Genomic DNA, 8,480 nt, shown 5'->3' on the forward strand with positions numbered 1-8,480 from the left:
GACCTTGAGACAGTCCCTCCAACCTCAACCATTCTGTGATTGAAATGTCTGTGAAAATTTCTGGAGGGTTGACTTTGTCCCAGAAAACTTTATGCCTCATCCGGTATATGCTTGTCCATGCTACTCTAATTTTGCCCTGAGAATTTCTGTTCTCACAGCTGGAATGGCATGAACATAGAACCAAAAGAATGAGATAAACACCTTGCTAGGAACTATGCCTTATTCAACAAAAATGCCATTTTATGCCCAGGCTATGTCCAAAACACACCTGACTGCTGGTGTGTATTTCTGATATTGATCATGTTCAGGAGTCAAATGGGAGCTGCAACTTTTCCTTTCTAGCCACTGGACTTCAACAACCTATAGTCATGTTCTGGGGAGGTGGACTGAGGACTAGGAGTTTCAAGCCACAAGATTGGCTTGAAATCTGCTCTGAACTTGTGGCCGTGAACAGACACGTGCATACACCAGGAGGCCAAGCCTCAGTGGAGAGAGAATAACACCAGAAGACATTCATATAGCAATCAGTCTACCGGAGTTTTTAATGGACCATGACCCTGGTTTAGAAAAAGAAAAGAAACCTTTCTGCAGGCCAAGCACACCTCCAAATACACACCTGGAACTCAAGACGTTTGGGGTAGGAACAGAGCAGTTTTGCTTCACAAAGAATCCTGGAAGGCCTTGGGGGAAGGTGGAATGAGATTACTTTTCTTAATAGTCTTATTTAATGTAGCTGAAGGGAGGTGTTCTTACTCTGTAATATAAACACTTCAGAAAAAAACCAACATAGGGCTAGAGTGTGCAGTGCAGGCTGGAGCTAAAAACCGCTTAAACTTTGGGATCCACTTCTCTCCTACCCTAAAGATCCTGAACAGCAATAATGCCAATGTACTTCTGATCATGTGTGTCAGCTCGCTAAGACCATGTTTCCATCAGTTAATGCTTTGAAACCACCAGCAAAATTTGCAGTTACTGCCTGGTTGTGACCTGGATGCTGGTGCACTAGAATTGGGAAGGACCAAATAAGTCTGTCCCAGATGACCTAGCACAAGTGTGAAGAACATAAGAGCAGCAGGAGAAAATTTTAGGCTGGGATTTTAGAACAGTTACAGTGAAAGCAATTGCACACCATTGGTATAAATCATATTTAACACGTTAGTTGGAATGAGCCTACAGTTTGCCACGCATGCTCTGAGATGCGAGAAGAATGGCAGTCTGTTAACATTCACTGCATCCCCCTTTGTCATATTCTTAGGTATTTTATCATGAAAGTCTTACTTACTTTTACACATAAAAGTCGTTTTGTGGGTTTGTTGGTTAGTTTGCTTTATATGTAAATGATCTTTTACAAAAGACACTTGTTTGCTTGTTTTTCAAATGTTTAGAGCTAGCTAAGCTCACAGTTTGGTTATACTTTTGAGTGATGGTTAGTTCAGCATATTAGTAAACCTCATGGCGTAGGAAGTATTGAACAGGCAGAGATTTCTCGGTCATTGTGAAGAGTGTGTTATGTGTAAGAAGTAGCCCAGACTTAACAACTGAGGGATGGTCACAACCTTAGCTAGGTGGAAAATAGCCCAGACTTCTAAGAAATGGGAGTGAAATGACCACCTAGCTTGCCCAAGCTATTTTTTGGTGGCCTAAGCAAAAAGATAACCCCAAACAACCTAAAATAAAGGAAGAAAAGAGATGTCTGAGGAGGTCTGCACTAGGATTCCTGACACACTGTTCCTGTGTGGGTAATATAGAAACCAGGCTTATTTCAAAGCGACGCCAAAATGAAGAGAAGTGGAGGCCTGTGCTAAGGGCAGCCTGAAGTCCCAGAAGGGAACTGCCTTCATCTGTCACAGATGACAAGCTTAGTTTAGCAATGGGAAGTTTATTTGAGATGCCAATAAGTAAAGGACTCCTCCAAGTTGTTTGCTAATTTGGATTAAGGAGGGAAATACTTTAAACTCTTGTCATAGACGCCAGCTGCAAGCCCCCGCTAGGAGAAATTCAGCAAATTTTCTTGTTCCAAGCAGCAATGCCACTGCACAAATCCTGATCTTTGGACTATAAATTATGCAAAGGTTGCACGTTTGACATATGGCAAACAGAACATCATTTATGATCTTTATGAACATCATTTATGAACTTTAAAGTGCCCAGTGATAGATTCTCATCCAAAGTTCATGCAAATCCCAAAGCTGCTAGAGCTGCATACTTATTCACTTCACAAGGAATTAGTGGCAATGGGCACTGATTTTCAAGTAAGGAGAATTTGGGGTTTCTCCTTAACTTTGATTTTGTTACAGATATTAGTCTTTTAAAAAATATTTCATGTGCAGATTATTTTGCAGCAAAAGCAAAACTCTCAAGCACTAACCAGATTCTGACCTGATGAGCAAGGAGCAGTTTGATTTCTCTTCTGCTTTTAGCAGCCTCTGGGATTACTTTTGCTTTCAGAGAGGCAAAGTTGAGCAACTGTTGCAGGGTATTCATTCCCAGCAAGCAACCTGTTTTTAAAATTCAAGCAAACATGATTCTCCCCCAGTGTCTGTGAATTCCAGACATCCAGCTGGGTGCTGCTGATAATGAAATGGAACTGACAGCTACATCCCAGCTGTCCCAACTCAGAGTTAACTTCTCTGTTTCATAAAAAGAAAACCAGCCCTGAGTCTTGCCAGTATCCCAAGGGGGAACAGGGTGATTGGGCATCAGAAATGGTATCTGGCTTGGGTGAAAGTAGAATGGTGAGTGGTAAAATAAGAGATCTTGCACTTTCATGGGTGAAAAAAAGCAATCAGCCTTTTAATGTTGAGTAAAGTATGAAGCAATCCATCAACTTCACATGCAATATATTTCCTTTCCATTCGCATCCTTGCCTGGTATACTCCTCTGAACCAAAATATTAACGTTGAGGCTGGGTGCACCACGGGGCCTGATGAGAGGATGATGTCTGTGGACGTAGAGCAATACTCCTCCAGCAGCGCCAGGCTCCAGCAGCAATGCATATTCACGGGTGTCACTCTGAGCATGTACAAATGTGGTTCTTTGTTCCATCAGCTGCTCTGCGTGTGACAGGGAGCTGTTTCGGAAACAGGAGTTCCTTGTTTATGCTGTCCTGAGGATGAATGAATATATACTTACTTACTAAGATACCCTCACATTGAAAGTCCAGCCTTTCAGCCATGAAGAGTTAAAATTGCTACAGCCTTTTTAAAGAGCTATCAATTTTGTGACTGCATTCTTGTCCCCTCCCTCCAGTTTTAGTGAGTAGTACATGCCAGCCCTGATGTCCCTCAGCGCTTTGCATTTACAATTGTATGGAAACAGCAGCGGTTACTCATGTATGCTCCTGCCCGCTTTCTTCCTCGTCAACGGATTGCTGTTCCTAAGGCACACAGTGCGAATCTGTTAGTCATAACCTTCCCTGGATGCAGCCATCCTTACGGATGAAGGAGGGTACTGTTGGGGCTGTAGCATCCCTCAAAGATATTTGCAGCCTCAGTTTCCTGTGCTGAATCATTTTTCTACATGAATCGACTCTTATTTTTTTAAGCTTCTAAAAAGGTGGTTTTCTAGCTCTCCTCTCTCCAGTCTGTGATCCCAGTGGAGGAATTTTTGCAGGACTTGATTGCCTCTATTTCCTAATAATTACTTGCTAATTACCTTTTGCCAGTGAACATTTGCTAATAATTACCACAGTGGTATCTAACAGAACACTTCCTCCCTGTAAGAAGCATTTAATATATCTATAGTAACTGTGGAATAACATCTGGTGTATAGAAACTTTTTGAGTGGAATACCAATGCAAGTTAGCAGTGGATTTGAATGATCTGCACATGACTTTTTAAGAGGCAACTCAGCATACATGAAATCAGAAAAAATATTTTAGCCCAAAAAAACAAGTTTTGCATACCCAATTTCATAAATGTTGCCTTTCCTTGATGAAGGACATTGTTTCCAGTTTAGTGTCTACCGCTAAAGGTATTTTAATATTGTTATACTTTGATACCTGCCATTAGCACATCCAGATGAACTAAAGCAAACCAATCCAATGCCGCGGTATGTTCTAGAGGGGACAGGTGACGCTGTGGGATGTTTCCACAGAAAAACCACACTGCTGACAGGCGTAGAGAAATCTGGGATAAACTGGCCAGGAGCCAGGGAATACGGCTATATGGCCGGCTCTCCTTCCTACGGAGGTAGATGCTGCATCATAACCCGTGATTAGTCAAAGTTACCAGAGCTACGTGAGCTGCTCCTGCGAGGTGTGTACCACAGTGTTGCCTCTTGTCTGCTGGAGCACGGAGGGAGAAAGGAGGTGCAGCAGGCACTCAGAGCAGGAGAGCCACCGTCCGAGCACCAGTTTTACCAAAATACATGCTTTCCTACACAGAAATGCTCTTTTGCAATTCCTCATCACCATTGCAGATGCCTGGTTCCTCTAGGGCAGAAGGGGGAAGTGGGATTTAGCGAGTGTGTCTCAAAAACGTGTTTGGCTTTTGTAGCATTTTGTCTTTACTACCCAACAGTGCCCACTGAAGTCAGAGCGCTGCACTCACCTTCGCTGTACACGCACTAACACAGACTGAAGAAAACGTCTCTGTGTTGCAGGCCAGTGGTTTTTTTCTCCTCCCCATAATCATTTTAAGCACCACGTAATCTGTGGTACAGAAGTACATCTACTCAGGTGCAGGACGGCAGAGCTCTGAACACGACAGGCTGCCCAGGGAAGTGGTTGAGTCACCATCCCTGGAGCTATTTAAAAGATGTGTGGACGTGGTGCTTAGGGATATGGTTTCGTGGTGGACTTGGCAGTGTTAGGTTTAGAGTTGGACTTGATGATCTTAAAGGTCTTTTCCAACCTAAATGATTCTATGATTCTGTGTTGTGCACAGAACTCACAAAAGAAGATTCTGCCACTGCTGAAATAGTCCTTTCGGATCTTTAGGCCTAAATTAAGATTGCAGCTTTCATGTCATTTGCTGAAATTTATTAACCATAATCTCATTTCTCTTCTCTTTCTGTTGTTGCTTTACCTGTGTAGCAGAGCTGATGCGCTGATACCAACACGCACTGAGGAGCAGATTTATGCCACAGAACATCTCCCAGGCAGCAATGGCAGGGTGACCGGAGGAGCACAGATGAATGAAAGAAGCTATGGAGAGCACAGAGATCTGAGCCTACCATCATGAGGGCAAATGAATACCTTTGTTCCGTGAAGTTGTTCTGCAGTGCAGACACAATGTGAGTGAGGGGAAGAGAAACAAAATGTGAGTAGCCTAGTTTTGGCAGCACGAGACCCCATGAAACACCTAGGCTCTTCAGTACGGGCAGAATGGGTGTGGAGCTGTTCGGACATGGGTCACCGAAACGTTCCCCCAAAAGACAGAGTGGAGCGCTGCTAGGGTCTCAGGTTGAGCGTGGTGTGAGGACTGGTGTTGAAAGCCTGAAAGGAGATGGGCTGCTGGGGCGTACCGCAAGCAAGCATTAGAGGAGGCTCTATTTCCCTGCAACCTGCTGTCTCCTATTCCCCATTTCTCATATTGTGGCTTTCCACTAAAATACAGTATGTGTTGGCATTTCACCATGGGAAGAGGGACAGGGTCCTACAAGGATCCCCTCACCCTTTCTGATAAACCCACCTCCGATTCATCAGGATTGAAACTAACCCATGGGAGGAAAGGAAAAGTGAGGCTGTGGGTGATGCTCATGGTCTGCCCGAGGATGCTTTACACAAATAGGGTCAAGGTCAGATTGTACGTGTGAAAGAAGAATCCAGGGAGACCGTAGTGTGAAACACCTGACAGTGGGGACAAATTTTAGTAGGGAGTTGCAGTACTTGATTATGAATATATATTTACTGTCACCTACTGAGACAAAACATTCCTGAGTAGGGAAGGGACAGAATTTCTTCTCTATCTGTCCAGAAAAAAGTCACCCTGACTAAATACACTTTTACACAGAAGAACTGCAAAACAAGTTAATAAAACTAGTAATATGACCTTTGTATCTAAAGCACTAGTGACCTTGTTTGCATTTTTTAATTATGATTTTTGTGAATTTATGCATCACTTGAAATTATTGCAAAATTAATTTGGATACACAAATTTTACTTGCTTAGAAAAAACAGTTCTTGCATATGGCCTCTGTTTAAACAGCAAGGCTAATAACCTTAGAGGAAAAATATTTAATGTATTCCTTGAATGCATGAAATAGCCACAAAAGCACATAAGGGTCAGACGAATCTTTTGTACAAATATGGCCTCCTATTCGGAACTTTATTTTTAATATAATTATTTATTTACACAAATATTTACAGTGCTGCTGAATTCTGCAAAGATTCTTGTGAACTAAAACCTACTTGTGGAGTTATTAATGAATAGCAAAATAAAAGTGGTTTTAGACACTGCTTCAATTAATGAGCTGTCTTATTTCCAGAAGTACTCAAATGCCATATTGCTACATTCACCAAATGCATTGAGAGTGTAATAACAGTGATTAATGAGCTATAGCAAGTGACTTATTAGAAGGAACTAAATATATCATTCTTGCTGACTCTGAAAGAGCACCTGCAAATATTTATATGGGAGACTGTGAGATCTTAAATCTGATGTACTGCTGAACAAGGTTGTACCCACCAAGACACATCACTGAGGCTGACAAGATGTGTTCTGGATCACCACACTGGTAAGGGTGAATGATGATAGTGGTGCCAGGCTTGAATAGAGATAAAGGAATTATTAGCCTGGTGCTGGTTTAGGGATAAGATGGTAAGGAAGAGAAAAAAAATATCCAGGCGTTTCATGACGGAAAAAAAATCTTAAAAGCACAATCTATGAAGAGTCCCCAGGTGAAGAGGAATTCCCATCTTTGGGATAAATAAAACAACTAGAAGGTCTGTTGGCACGAGCTGGCTTGTGCTGGCAAGAAGATGGTGAATACCACCAAATATTTGGTGATATCCTCTAACTCTACCACTTTTATGATTCCACAACTTTGCTGTGACATCCAAAAATCAAGCTTACCTCATGTAGGCGTGCAGTACCTCAGCTTCAACATGAAGCAAAAGTTCCCAGAAGAGACTATACTTTTTTTTGTGGCTCCTATCTGTGGTCCTCACTCTTCCCTGGACTACCAAGAGCCTGCAAAGTGAAGGCTGAGTCAAGCCTTTGGAAAACATCTAGGTCACCACCTAGCAAATGCACCAAGGAGCTTCTGAAGAGAAGCTTAGTAACGCTTCTGCGTCAAGTGTTTCAGCTGCAATGATAATGTGGAGAAACATAGACATACCTGGGGATGGGAGGGTGGAGAAGGAAGAACTTGTTCACTCTCTCTTGCTCTCTCCACTCAATTTTATATTTTACATCGGTCCAGGTTTTCTGGATGCAAAGGAGCCTCCTCCCCCATTCTCCCAAGTCATGCTACTGCCTATCCCAGAGCTACAGGCTGTGACGTCTTCTTCCCTCCTGTTCGTTTTCAGCTGAAACAGAAAGGCAGGCAGCAGTATGCGGAAAGGAAAGGAAAATGCTTTTATTTTGTGCTCACGGTTTTTAATTAAGGCTCCAGCAGGATCTTTCTGCACAGGGACCGAGACTACCTAGTACAAAACCGAGAGATTGGGACGTGGGGAGTAGTGAATCCTAAACCAGACAGAACTGTATTCATCAAATCAGTGTGGGCTACTGGGAGGCCAGGGAGCGTTATGGAAATGAGGCGACCGAGTAAAGCAACCTCTAAAGACCCGGGAACAATGGACTGCACTTTCCCAATCTCTGTCTGGGAGGGGAAAAACACGACGCAGAGCTTCCGTGGCCGTGGCTCCCGCATGTCCCTGTGCTGGCACGGCAGCTGTTCCTGCACAACGGGACATCTCTCCTCCGAGCGGTTGACCCAGAGAGGCGATTTCTGCGTGACTGAGCGTGTACACGCTGCTGGGGCTCTGGCAGTCCTTTTTTTTTTTTTTTTTTTGTGGCACCGCAACGCCAAATTGCTGTTGACTGCCAGGCTAAATAATTTCTCCCTCTCTCTCTCCCCCTTGCCTGTTTATACTCTCAGATTGTTGTGGACAATTACCAGGGCTCGCCTTGGTCATTGTTTCACCAGCTGTTATATTAGCACATATTTTGTGCTCTCAAGTTTTCTACACATGCCATTCACTCCACTTCTTGGTTTTTTTTCTGGAATTTATTCTGTTTTGTTTGAGTACGTTTCATATGGAAGCATTTAAAGCTCTGTGCAAGGATATGTTACCTACCATACCATTCATTATTTGAATTGTGAGAGCAGGGCAACTGTTAAATGCTTCAATTCAACATTAAATTTATTGCAGAGTGTCTTAAAATATGCTCTTGACAACATTTTGGGCTATCTTGAAGCGGTAAACCCCAGGTGCTCTTCCCAGTTGCCAGGTAGAGACAAACATACCTAGCAGATCCCAACCGAATTTCAGGTTGGGATGCAGATAAACATGATTCCAGTCCCGCTCGTGC

General features: G+C 43.1%; 1 long non-coding RNA gene across 1 annotated transcript; it reads right to left on the bottom strand.

The window, feature by feature from the left end:
* Positions 1-4,814: 4,814 nt before the first annotated feature.
* Positions 4,815-7,399, bottom strand: LOC121232565. The gene is made up of 3 exons (XR_005931224.1): positions 7,282-7,399; positions 7,017-7,133; positions 4,815-5,146 (listed from the first exon to the last, which is right to left on the bottom strand). It is a non-coding gene; the product is annotated as an uncharacterized LOC121232565 (long non-coding RNA).
* Positions 7,400-8,480: the final 1,081 nt, after the last annotated feature.

This window comes from Aquila chrysaetos, chromosome 23, assembly GCF_900496995.4.
Source record: "Aquila chrysaetos chrysaetos chromosome 23, bAquChr1.4, whole genome shotgun sequence".
NCBI lineage: Eukaryota > Metazoa > Chordata > Aves > Accipitriformes > Accipitridae > Aquila > Aquila chrysaetos.